Genomic DNA, 12,823 nt, shown 5'->3' with positions numbered 1-12,823 from the left:
TAGAGTCATATACCCAGTTAATGTTGTTGCTTACTTTTGAAATGTTTTAGTTTAGCCTTTGAGATGGTTACTTAACCAAATTCTTTTATTTAAAAGCCAGCTTCCTTTTTTTTTTTAATAAATAGTTAACTGAAAATTATAAAGAAAGATTGCTAATAATGTAGTGACTTCTGTAGCAGGAATTCTTTAATCTGGGTTCAAAGCTGAAAGCTTCCTGTATCTGTTAGAAAGTGAATGTTCTTCAAGTGCCGGAATGAATGGCAGATGGTTCCCATTGCTTTTTTGTCTTCAAAGTGATTTACTCCTGGTGAAATGCTAAAGCTGAAATGTATATTCAACCCATACTATGCATCTTGGTATCTCCAAAGGAGAATGTTTTATGAATGTCCTAAGAAAAGGAAGAACTTCTGTAGGAGTTGTGATAAGACCCTCATGAATTCATTTCTCAGTCAGGATTTTCACTGGTCATTTGCGTATTCAGAGAATGGAACGTACTTATTAGAAAGTTTTTTTTAATTTCTTAAATCCTCCGATTGAAAATTGGAGCAAAATCCCTGACTATTCTGTAAGCAAAATATATGACTCTGTAGCTCAGTTATAAATTACTGAAAAGTTTCTATGGTTATGTTTCTGAAATTCTGCTGAGACTGCAGATAAAGAAAAGGAGACGAAGACAGCCAGGATCCGTGGATGATTTCAGAGACAAGTCAGTTTTCTGATGCACGTTGTTTTAATTATAAATCTACTGCTGAATTGTGTAATGGAACATCTACATTGTCTTCTTACTGAAGAGGATCATGGGGATCTTGGAGTGCACGAAGGAGCATTTGGGACCATTTGTGTTGATAAAGAAATTTTAAATTGTCAAGACTAATTGCATTACTTTATTAGTTCAATTAAAAATTTCAGCAGTGAAATAATATGCATTGTAACCACTCGTGATCATAGAATATCCTGAGTTGGAAGGGACTGACAAGGATCATCAAGTCCAACTCGTGGGTCCACACAAGACCACCAAACAATCAGACCCTACGTCGGAAAGCAGCGTCCAAATGCTTCTTGAACTCTGGCAGCTCAGTGCTGTGATCACTGCCGTGGGGAGCCTGTTCCAGTGCCTGGCCACCTCTTGGTGAAGAACCTTTTCCGAACACCCAGCCTTGAACCTCCATGCAGCTCCATGCCATTGATGTTTGAGTAACAAATGTCAGTGTAGCGTGTGGGCCATTCATAAATCACAGCCATGTTTGATAGCGACAGACAGCCTTCCCTTTTCCAGGTACCACTTTGATCATGTTTGATCTACCTTGAGAGTTTGCTTTTGGCCACAGCCCAAAGAACTGTTGGTCTGACTTGGGCACAGACATCCTGGCATTTTTTCCTGTGGTAATTTCTGACCTGCCTGCAGAGGTGGTTTAATCTCCAACTTTGGAGATATTTAAGCCTCAGCTGGACATGGCCTTGACCAACGTGATCTAATCAGACCTGCTTTGAGCAGGGATTGGACTGGAAGTCTTTTGAAGGTCCCTTCCATCTTCAGTTATTCCATGCTTTTATGATAACTCATAAGAATTCTCATTTGGGAATTGTTCTCATTTTGGGAGAACAGTTTCAATGAAAACCATTATTAAAGGGTTAAAGAATTTGCACCTTACTGCAAACTGTACTTGCTAATGGTTTTTATCAGATCTCGTGTCTGTACCATTGGAGGGAAAATTATGGTCACAAATATTTATCCCCTCAGAACTAGATCAGGGAAGGAGGAAGGCAGGACACTTTCAGTTTTTTCAAATGATAGTTGGCTGCAGATAGGTAGGGAATGCCTAGATCGAGATGATCCAGTGTCAACAGGTATAGATGCCTGTTTCCAGACTTCTCCTCACTCTCTGCCTCCTCTTGCCCAATTCTCCCAGCCAAGTGGGCTGTGTGCATGTATAAGATGAAGCACGAGGCTAGCCCCATCTTCTTTTCCCAGTGCTGAAAGGCTTGGCAGCTCAGAAGTTTCTTGGCTATTAAGGGTGCAAGTTCTGTTCAAGATCTGGCTCTCCAGCTTGTGCAGAGGAATGATGGATGGGATTGTCTTGTGTCCTGTAGGCTGCTGGTTGGGCCGTCCCTTTGCTAGGATTCTCATAGGATTATAAAAGTTATATGGAACAGTTAAATACTAACCTGCCAAAACTGTTTTTTTTTTTTTTCTTTTTCCTTCAGGGACTGAAAATTAACCAAGCCTCTTCTATTAAATGTCTCTAAAGCCTAAGAGCTACAAGAGCTGTTTTTTATGGCTGATTTGAATCAAAGTGCCTGTGTACTTCTATTATTTCTAGAGTGTATGTGGTGAATGTGGAATTCTTTTGTCTGAGTTTAAAAAAAAATAAATTCAACTTGAGACTTCAGATGGTGCTTATTTAGCTTAGCAGGGAACTGTACACATTTGATCCTATGAACCTGGTGGGTTTTTTTGATTGCATGCAGATTATGCTGCCAAGACAGATTCTGCTTACGTAGTTAGGCCAATCTCCTGTCATCTGTGTGAAATGAAATGCATGGTTCTGTGTTAGATCTCAATAATTGTCTTCCTGGCTTTTGGAGAATGAGTCTAATGATTTCATTTTTACAGTATGCTGCTCAAATAAATGAAGTTAGAAACATGTGTCAGGCTTAGCTGTTATCAAGTCCCTCAGCACAGAGTAAGTGAGAGATCACAAAGAAGTGATAGGCTTGGAGTCTTGACTTGGCTTCATGTCAAAATGTAACTTGAACTTTTTGTGACCTGAAATCCTGCCAAGTTTGTCTCCCCAGACCCTTTCTTAAGTCACTTCTACTTTAACAGATTAATTTTTGCCAGGCATACTGGCAGGGCAGTGTGTGACTACTACAGGTTCAGGAGTCCAAAACCTGGTATGGAGGTTGGTCCTGGGTTCTGTCTCAAACTCTTTCCCCCTGAGAACAAACACTTCAGTCATATCCAGTTCCAAGTCAGGACATTTGTGCTTTATGCCAAGTTTATTTTGGCTTCAGCACAGCTTGATGCTGATGGGGGTAGTGTTGAGCGTTCTCTGAAAGTTGGAAGTGTGGCTGGGGCAACCTGAGCATTCCCTTAAGCTACCCGTCAGTGCATTGGAAACAGAGACTGCTTTTAAAAGGAGACTGTCTGCCCCTGCTCTGCTCAAAGGCTTCTGTAGGCTGTGCTCGGAAACTCGATCATCAGCTCTGAAATTAGTGATTTTTTTTTTATTCAAGTGGCATTTTTCTGACCCTGATGTGTATTGATGATTTAAAAAAAAAAAAAAAGATATTTAGAACATTCAGTAAGTGTTCTGCTTTAAAATAGTGGCTTTCATTGAAATGTCTGCTCACTTCTTTTCCCCAGATTCAATTTTTTTTCACATGCATTCAACATTTTGGTATCTGAGGATGAAATTATATGTTACAGCTGAACTGATCTAATTCACTGCCTTCAAAGGAGAGAAGCTCAACACTCCCTTCTCCCTACCCCCGGCTGCACAGCCCACCTTCTTCCCTTGTGCAAGCTCTTCTCTCTGGCACTTGTCACATCCTTTGCCAAGCCAGTCTAGCTTTCAGGCCTGGCAGAACCTTGCTTGCTTGTCTGCTGTGCTGAGGTTCTGGCAGGCTGCTCTCTTCAGAATTCATGGATCATCCTAAACGTCACATAAGAAACGTCCTTTTTTTTTTTTTTCCCCATCCATTTAGGAAATTTTTCTGAATCCAGCTGAAAATGTGTCTGTGGTTTGCTGCAGACATCACCTAACCTTCATAAAATGGAGAAAATAGGTGTTCCCATCTTTAACATGGATGGGACGTGCATGTTGGAGGTCAGTGTCCCATGCACAGGGTGTTCTCCGTTGGTTCAAGACCTTCATACTGTTGAGAGACAACAGTTCATTTGTTCTAGCTCTTTGAGGGTAACCCAGCAGGAACACAGGGTCAGCAGGCGGGGGATGGAGGGGTGGTTCTCTAGGGTAGCTGCAAGGTCTTAATTCAGCCTAAGATGTTGTGAAACCATACCCTTAGGCATGCCCTGCTCCAGTTTGTTAAACAGCACAGATAGGATCTGACCAATCACTTTTACAGACTTTAAACACCCTCTGGTTAATAACTGACTTGCCCTGCTATGCAGCATTGCACACGTAGAACGGAGTGTCAGCTTTTTCTCACTATTGTTTCGTTTTATGGAGCTTTGATTATTTTTCACCTCACTTATAAATTCAAAAATATTGCTTGGCTTATTCACTGCTGGTCTGCTTCAAACTCCCTGTTAGAAGAACAAACTTTCAATTTCAAGAACGTTTTATAGGCTTGAGTTAGTGTGCAGTCAGGTAAAGCAGCATAATTTGGTGTACAAAAACTTGCTACATACTGGATTTGGTTTGTGGGACTGTAATGCCCTAAGCCAGATCAGCAACAACAGAAGTAATTTGTCCAGCTGTCCTGTGCCTCTTTCAGCTCCTTATGAAAGGCCTGTTCCTATAGTCATGTAAATAAAATCGAGCACTGGGAATTAAATCTTCCCCTTGCTCCCCTCCTCTGCAGAAGCCCTCAGTTCACCTCCATAAACCACAAACCTGATGAACAGCTTTCCATTTTAACTTTGTTTGGAGATCCCTTTGTTTGCTTTACCTTCATCATTTGCTAATAGGTTTATGTTGACATTTGTAGATAGGACTTTATTTCTTTGCAGATTGTCTTGCATGTTATCAGAAGAGATGTAGTAGGAGCAAAGCTAGTGAGGAGTCTGTTGTCTTCCTGTTCCTTTCTATGAGATGAAAGAGGTATTGGCTTCTCCCCTAGGGATGTTTGCAAGGATTTTTCAGGCCCCTGTGCTACCTTCAGAGGGGCACTGACAAAGGGGAGGCTGGACAGATGTTGTGTTGCAGGAACTGGTGAGAAACTAATGGACCTGAGCCTGTTGAGCCTGAAGAAGAGGCTTAGAACGGATCTAGGAGCAGCCTTTCACCCTTAAGCCCTGAAGGGACCTTAAAGACAACACAGACTCAGACTGTTCTCAGAGGTGCACGGTGAAGGGACAAGAGGCAATGGGCACCAGTTGCAAGAAAGGAAATTCTCATGGGAAGTTAAAAATAAATAAATAAATAAAAATTCCTTGTCAGAGTTTGGTGTGGACCACCAGAGAGGCTCCATCTTCGGAGATTTTCAAACCTCAGTTGTACAATACTGTGAGAAACCTGATATAACTTTAAAATTGTGCCTGCTATGAGCAGGGGGTTTGGCTAGAGAGCTCCCAAGGTTCCTTCTAGCTGTTTTTTCCTCTGATGGCCATGACATCCATATACTCCAAATGTGTCTTAAGAACTTTTTTCTTTCTATTGGCTTTGCTTTGGGTCATCACTTTCTGCAACTCCAATGATAAATCTGTGCAAAAAAACTTAGTCCCAGGTAGATGTAGTTTACATTAGGTAAATGTAAGAATTATGGAAGATGAGACTTCAGCAGGTCTTCTGATCTGAAGCTAATTCATTTACACATCAGTTCTGCCTGACAGGTGCATGTTTAAATCAGTCATTCAGTGTCTTCATGGCCACTTCTTCCAACACCGTCCTTGTGTTGGAAAGCTTTTCCTGGTGACTGAGCTAAATATCCTGTGTAGTTTAAGTCCATTACTCTCAGATGATGTGGAGGTGGAGAATAATTAATTCGTTGCCTCTTAGTAGCTGTATATGTGAATACTTGTCACTGCTTTCTGGTCTCTCTAAGCCAAACATCACTGGCTCTTCACTCTGTTCCTGTTTATCATATTTTTTTGATTTGTGACAACTTTTTGACCTTTTATGAATTTTATCTACTGGATGCGTCACAAGCACCAGTTTCTTTGTCCCTGTAGTAAAAGAAAACATTAAAATTCAGAGCAATGCAGCAAGCATCTCTTAACCCACACTGCAAAGATGAAGAAAAATTCTAACCCACACTGCAAAAACGAAGAAAAATCCTAACCCACACTGCAAAGATGAAGAAGAATTCTTGCCAAGCTTCCAAAATCTGTAAGGCTTAGGCAGAAAAAGGGGAAGGGGACAGGAGAAAGCTAGTTGGTTAGCTGGGAACAGAAGAACCTTGTGGATTGGCTTCTGGAGCAGCCAGAAAAGCCTTGAAGAATGGGTTTAAATATATGAACAGTATATGGCAAACAAATAGTGATTCAGCGTGCTTTCAATTCCTCCAGGCTAAACCAGCGTTTTGGATACCCAGCTTGATTTTCTATCTTTAGAAGTAATTTCTGTTAAGTTTATTTAAGGATTTATGCAGCTGATCAAATACATTATAGTATATGTTTTGCTGCAAAGCTCTTCTAGAACTATCCTTAAAAATAGTTGACCAAAATAGTACATGGGGTTTTCATATGATATCTTAGCAAAGTCTTACACAATGGTACTCGCACTTTGTCGTCTCCGTAGTAAATTTATACCTTCCATAGCATGTCCTGGGATTGCACTGCATTTATTACTCTGTTGGCTTATGACCCCCCTCCAGTCCAGAGATGTGCCTCTTCCTCCACTGTTTCCAATTCAGGAAGAGTTATTATTCTCTAACATAAGTTAAATGCTATTACAGTTGTATTAGGTATTCAGTATTAGGGTATTACCATGGAGCTTATGGGTTAAAAGCCTGCAGTACTGAACGTGTAGTTTCTTATAATGCTTCTTTGACATTTTCAGATGTAAATATTATTCTACTCTATTTGCTATGTTGAGCAATCAATCTTTTGCTTTTTAGATATAATTTTAATTATGTTGCAGTTTGTTGATGCATTTGGAGGGCAGACGTGTGGGGAAAAAAGACGAGAAACCAGCGGCAAAGCAGGCGGCTGACAGTCTAGAGTCCATGTGTCAAGGCTGAGCGCGCAGGCTGCTTTTCCATTCAGTGCACATCTGTTTGAGGGAAAAGTACGCATGGTCTGCCTCTGGAGTGTGTAGGGACTTTAGAGCATCACGGAGAAACGTGAATTTTGTTCCTCTCCTCTATTATTATCCATAAGGAGGGCTTAATCCTGTAAAGAAGCACGGAAATACTCAATTTACCTCTGCCTTGACCCCTGTTTTGTTCTTAGCTGCCATCGTGGCTCTTCATGGAGAGCTTACACCACTGAGGTCTCCAGTTAAACCACTCAAATTTTTCAAGAATGGATGAAGGAGGCCTTGTGATTTCTTAAAAGGGGTCTGAGTGTTTGCTTTCACCTGATCATTGCTTATAGTTCCCTTTTCTTGCCTGTTTTCCTTGTATTTTCTACTTACTCTTTATTGAGTACTCTTCAGGACTGAGCACCATAGAAACCTTGGAGTAGTTTGATAGTTTTAGGATAAAAGTGGTTACTTGAGTAATTTAATCAAAGTGGTGACAAATTCTGTACGTTGTTCAATATTCAATGTGTTTTATGGCAACATGAATCTGTTATTTCTGATAGATTGATAGCTGCGATACCATCTATACCGTGTCCTGCAGGAGGTATTTAGGGCGGATTTAGAGCAGTGTACAGCCCAGCTCTGCTTGCCACTCTCTTTAAACCTTTCCTCTTGCTAGCTGTGAGGAGATTGGACTTCTCAGGAAATCTAGCCTGTTTGTTTGAGACCCAGATTGAATAATGCCCAATTCTTCATTTTGCCATGTGATTTGCATATAGATTACTACTACCCGTAAGGAATTTCATAAAGCCACCACTTATTTAGTACCTGCATTAAATTAAAAGATGGTGACTAGTCTTTGTATGTCAAGGAACGTGTAGGGTTGGAGTAAACAACAGATAGATGTGTATTCCCCCAAAACTGCTCAAGGAAGCACCCGCAGGACCTAGTTACATCGCACTCCTTTGGCTGACTGTGCCAGTTCCTAACCACAAACTTGCTTACACTTCTGGTACTCTCTCATTTTTGCTAGCAAACCAGTTGGCAGGGTACAAGAGAACTAGATCATGTAATTGGGTTAACAATAATGTATGGGGGGCACTGCTTGATTTTAGGGTTAGCATTAAGTTGGATCTGTTCTGTGACAGAGTTGCTCATGGAGGTAGTGCAAGTTGAAACAACTCCTCTGTGAAACTTTCTTTTAAAGAAATGTGTCGGTAGCAGTGGTCTGAGATGATTTTTGATTAAAAAAAATACTATTCTCACCTAAGGTGTTTGCTGAAAGCTTTAATTAAAGATTGAGCATTGGTTCCAGTGAACAGCTGCCCACTTGATCACAGAGACTGGTTTTGCTGGGCTGGAGCCAGCCTGGCTGGCTGCTGACTGGCTGCATCTCTTTAATTTTTTGTTTGCCTCTGTCTTTTTTCAGGGTGTTTGAAGATGGTGGCTGGGTACCTTTACTTTGGTGATTAGTAAGATAGTTGAACTTGACTGGATTTTTTTTGCACTGAACTTTGTCTTGTTCAGTCATGTAGTAAAGAAGTGAAAACAAACAGCAATGAACTCGTATGCTTGTTTTGCTGTTACTTATCAGCTGCTTTATGGTCCAGATGATGAGGGGACTTGAAAGTTTGGGAAGTTGTTGAGCTCAGAAGGGCTGCGTGCTAATAGTGGCTCTGCAGCCTTCGTTAGCATCTGGAGAATACAGATACGGTGAATTTCAGTCTCAGTATGGTGAGTGGTGCTTGAACAGTGGAAGGGTGTCATGAGAAAGACTGAAACATTGGTGATGGAGAAGAATCCTGTCTTGGGAAATTTTAGAGCCAGATGCCTTCTAGCTGCATCTGCTCTATTTCTGGTGATACACTAAAGCAGGCAATGATGTGCGTGGACTTGTGGTTATCAATGCCTCAGTAGAGTGCAGTGGGACAAGAGGATCTACGCTGATTGCCCTGGTGGTAGTGGAGGAGGGTCCCTGCAATTAAAGGACAGTGACCTCTTGCACGGCAATCCTGATGTGGAGGAGTGCAACAGCAGTCTAAAGTAGAGGCCAACAGAAGCTCATTTGCAATTAATCAGGGAGGAAGCTGTGAAGGGCTCCAAAGTGTGGGGATGTGAGAAAGGGAAGCTAAGAGAGCCTCTGACCCGAGGTGGCTGCAGGAGGGAGGGCATCCTTCTGAGCGCCCCTGTCCTGCTCCCCCGGCTGAGCCTGCACCGCAGATGTATTTTGAGCAAGATGCATTCCCTGGAGCATCTAGGGGTAAAACCCCCCTAAATGCAGGTTACTTGGGAGCAATTAGAAATGCCAAGCATCTGATACTGAGTAGGAGCTGAGGGGAAAAAGCAGCCTGAGAACTGCTCTGGAAACTTTGTCCTGGTAGCCTTGTTGCTGCTAGCTTAATTAGGTTTTGACCTGAAAAAGTAATTTGTCTTCGACATCCTAAGAGGTGACTGGTATGTTTAGAAATTGCAGTTATTTTTAATGCATAATAGAAGAAACAAGAGTGAAGTGGGTCAGTGTGTCAGTTCAACAGTTAGTGATCCTTTTGTACAGAGTGAACTTTTGGAAGGATCTCATCTGGACAAGTGCAAATTACTGTACAGCTTAAAAGAGTGGTGGATGTTAAACACGCTGCCAAGAAAAAGAAACGCATTACAGTAGGTTTGAGATGTTTGGCCTTTGTAAGTGGAGCCTTCTTGAATTTGTCTACATGAATATTATTTTGGAGCTGGGGTATATTTTTGAAGTGAATTTCTTGGTTCTCAACCCCTGCTGTGCTTTGATTTACATCTTCAGTTGTGCTACCCTGGTTTCTAATAAACAGAACTGAGAGATGCACTCCAGGAACACAGCTCATGCACTCCAGCCACTAATAACCATTCAAGGGTAAGTAATACGAGGTAGCCATCCTGATCTAAAAAAAAAAAAAAAAACAAAAAACAAAGGCTCAAAGTGGGGATATAGTGTCCTAAGAGTGATTGAAGCTGATTCCTTCTTTCTCCAGATCTTCTCTTATTGGGCCGTACCATGTGCTATTTTCAATGTAGCTTTTAATTTTTAAGTCCACTGAAGAAACAGATGAGAAATTTGTACTTATAATAAAACAAAAGGATTCCACTTGAACTTCAGTTTTTAGACATTCTTAGTATAAGAATACTTCTCATATGGAATCAATTTCATGCGTTCAGTGTATGTGAAATTTCATCATTGAAAAGTAATCTGAGAAATGCCCATTTTCTGTTTATTCTATTTATAGTGCTTCTTTTTTAGTCTTCACTCTCAATTCTATGTGTGAGTGGTGCCTGACCAAATTCTAAATGCGCCATGAGTGCCCTGGTGCACATGTTGAAGAATCCTGAAATGATCTCCCAGTTTCTCTGATACTGCTTAACTCATCTTCATCTTATTTTCTCTTCCTGGTGCTACTCTCTGCAAATCAGTAAACGCTCTTTAAAAAGATGTTTCTTTCTCAAAAGAGTGTTCTTTACTTAATAAATAAAAAGGCTCTGCATATCTTTGAGAACATTGTGTTTAGTCATTCACCTATCCACTACCCACTGAGGTCTGCCAAGCCCCACCTAATGCTCAGTCACATTCTCTTCATCCCACATAAGCTTTCTTGCTTTACAGTCGGTTTACTCAGATCTTAGTCTGCGTGTTGAGGTCATCTGAACTTTTATGAAATTATAGCTTGAATATTGAAATGGATTTGATGAATGAACACACAGCAAATGCATGTCCCATCCTCAGCTCCCTTGTACTTCTAGAAGAACTGGAATTTCGGTCCTCCACATCCATCAATTATACTCTTCAGTGTTTCCCATAACAATGGTGGGCTTTCTGACTGTTGGGATTTGCAAGATCTAAATTTTGGAGGTATTCAACATTAAGACTTACTGAGATATAATTAAAAAGATTAACTGGGTGTACTGTGTGGGGTTGCGTTGTGGTATGGGAGGGGAACATTGTGGACTGAATCTGTGTATGAGGGTGGCTGTTGCGGTTTCATTGTAAAATACACATTGAGTTGTGAGAATTGGTATTTTAGATTAGTGTGTTGTTAGTGCATTTAAATAACCTGAATTCAGATTAGCCATTCCTTCAAAGTGTGTATAGTTCCTTGAAATCAGTAGTTGCAGGGAAAGATTTTCAATCTTTAGGAGCGTAGTAGCATTTATTTTTCCTGACACTCATTTGTCTGGGCGCAATGTCCTGCAAGTGCCTGGCCTCTTTGGGGAAGTAGCTTTTATGGAGCCTCACAGAGGCTGTAGCTCATGTCTTGTTTACCCATAATCAGCGCTGGAAAAAGACCTTGATGTATATGGCACCTGAAGGGGGGAAATTGGCAGGGGCATAGCAGAGTTTTTGTCTGTGGGTCAGATTCTCTTGAATATGTTGCGCATATATCAAGAACGGTCCTCTTCAAAGCTTTACAGGATCTGACTATATATTTCAGTTGTGGATAGGATAGTTTGTTTTCCAGTGCCCAGCAGTGTAGGAAGCTTGAGCTATCCTGTTGGGCAGATCCTTAACCAAATTTCCTAACAAATGTGCAGGGACTGCAGAAAATACACAAATAAATGTGTTAGTTTATGTACCATTCCCTTTTTCTTTCCAACAGGTTTGAGTTTTTGGAGTTGTGCTACTGAAGTGGGGTGTGTAGGATCTTTACTCTATAATGGATAGACTCACATAGTTCTTATAAGCTTGTTGAGAACCAGCAAAATAAGAAAACCTGTTTTCCCTTGGATTCAAGATTAGACTTCTGCTTTTCATGTAGTTCAGATGAAGCTTTTCTTCGACAGTTAATTTCCAGAAGTGCAGCTTCACAATTGCTAGCCACGATGCTGAACGAGCAGTTATATTTGTGTACGTACCTGGAAACCTGCAATTTATTTATCTTTCCCCATGGCTGCCCCTATATAGCAGCAGCCTAAGCCTCCGTCCCCGTGCCCTCCCATGCTCTGCTTGTTAGGTGTGCCCCCCCATAAGCAGGTTATCTTGCACATAGCTGGATACAGCTTTTTTAGGTGGGACTTGTTTTAAAACATGAGCCTTCTGCAAGGAGCTGATACTGGGCAAGTCAGCACAGCATGGAGGAGGTGGACAGATATCACAGTACCGCACAGTACTCGCTGCAGGGTGACACCGTGGCAGCAATGATCACGTCGTCAAATGGAGTCAGACCTGGTGCCTCCCTATCAGCTGTGTTCAGAGCTGGAGGTAACAAAAACACCTCCCAGACCACAGAGTCAGGGTCAATAACCTTCTGAATTTAGGTTAAATTTAATCTCATGCTTTATTTATGGCTATTTACCTGAAAATTAGGATTGTACAAAATAAAAGTTACTGCCTTTTGCCCCTTCAGCAGACTGACTTTATTTCACTTCTACTTGTATTGATTGCCCTATATGTGGCCAGAATAACTTCTGACAGGTCATCAATAGGGTGATGTGCCCCTCCCTTTTTTCTTTGGTCTTTTAGTTTAGACTAACTTCTGGGCACATGGACTTCAGGTTTGGATGTGAGGAGGCAGGCCAAAATCTAGGCTTCCAGTAACTATGCTTCACCCTTAAATATTTGGAAATATTAACCCATGAAGTGGTCAGGCAGTTGGACTAGATGGTCTTTGAAGGTCCCTTCCAACTGAACTATTCTATTTCTGTTCTATTCTGACATCATTCCAGCTGAACAGAAACATGAATCCGTGTTTCGAGGTGGTAACACTGGACTCGGAAGATGAATCAAAGAAAGTGTTTCCACTTCCATTAGTGTGGATGAGTAACAGGTGATGTTTTTTCAAATGCCTTTACCTAATTCTTAATGGGGGGTGGTGGCATACTTGCATATCCTGAAAAACTGAAAGGTGTGGGTAGTATAAGGAAGTATAAGGAAGAAATCCCTCACTGTGAGGGTGGTGAGTCACTGGCGCAGGCTGCCCAGAGAGAAGCTG

The 12,823-nt window shown here is 41.3% G+C and overlaps 1 protein-coding gene across 5 annotated transcripts in view; it reads left to right on the top strand.

The window, feature by feature from the left end:
• Window positions 1-12,823, top strand: part of RANBP10 (RAN binding protein 10) — a 76,806-nt gene that overhangs the window by 25,444 nt on the left and 38,539 nt on the right. The gene's annotated exons all lie outside the window — the stretch shown is intronic.

Source organism: Cygnus olor, chromosome 12 (assembly GCF_009769625.2).
Source record: "Cygnus olor isolate bCygOlo1 chromosome 12, bCygOlo1.pri.v2, whole genome shotgun sequence".
NCBI classification, from domain to species: Eukaryota; Metazoa; Chordata; class Aves; order Anseriformes; family Anatidae; genus Cygnus; species Cygnus olor.
Note: the sequence above shows the minus strand (reverse complement) of the source record. Positions and strands in the feature narration are given on the sequence as shown.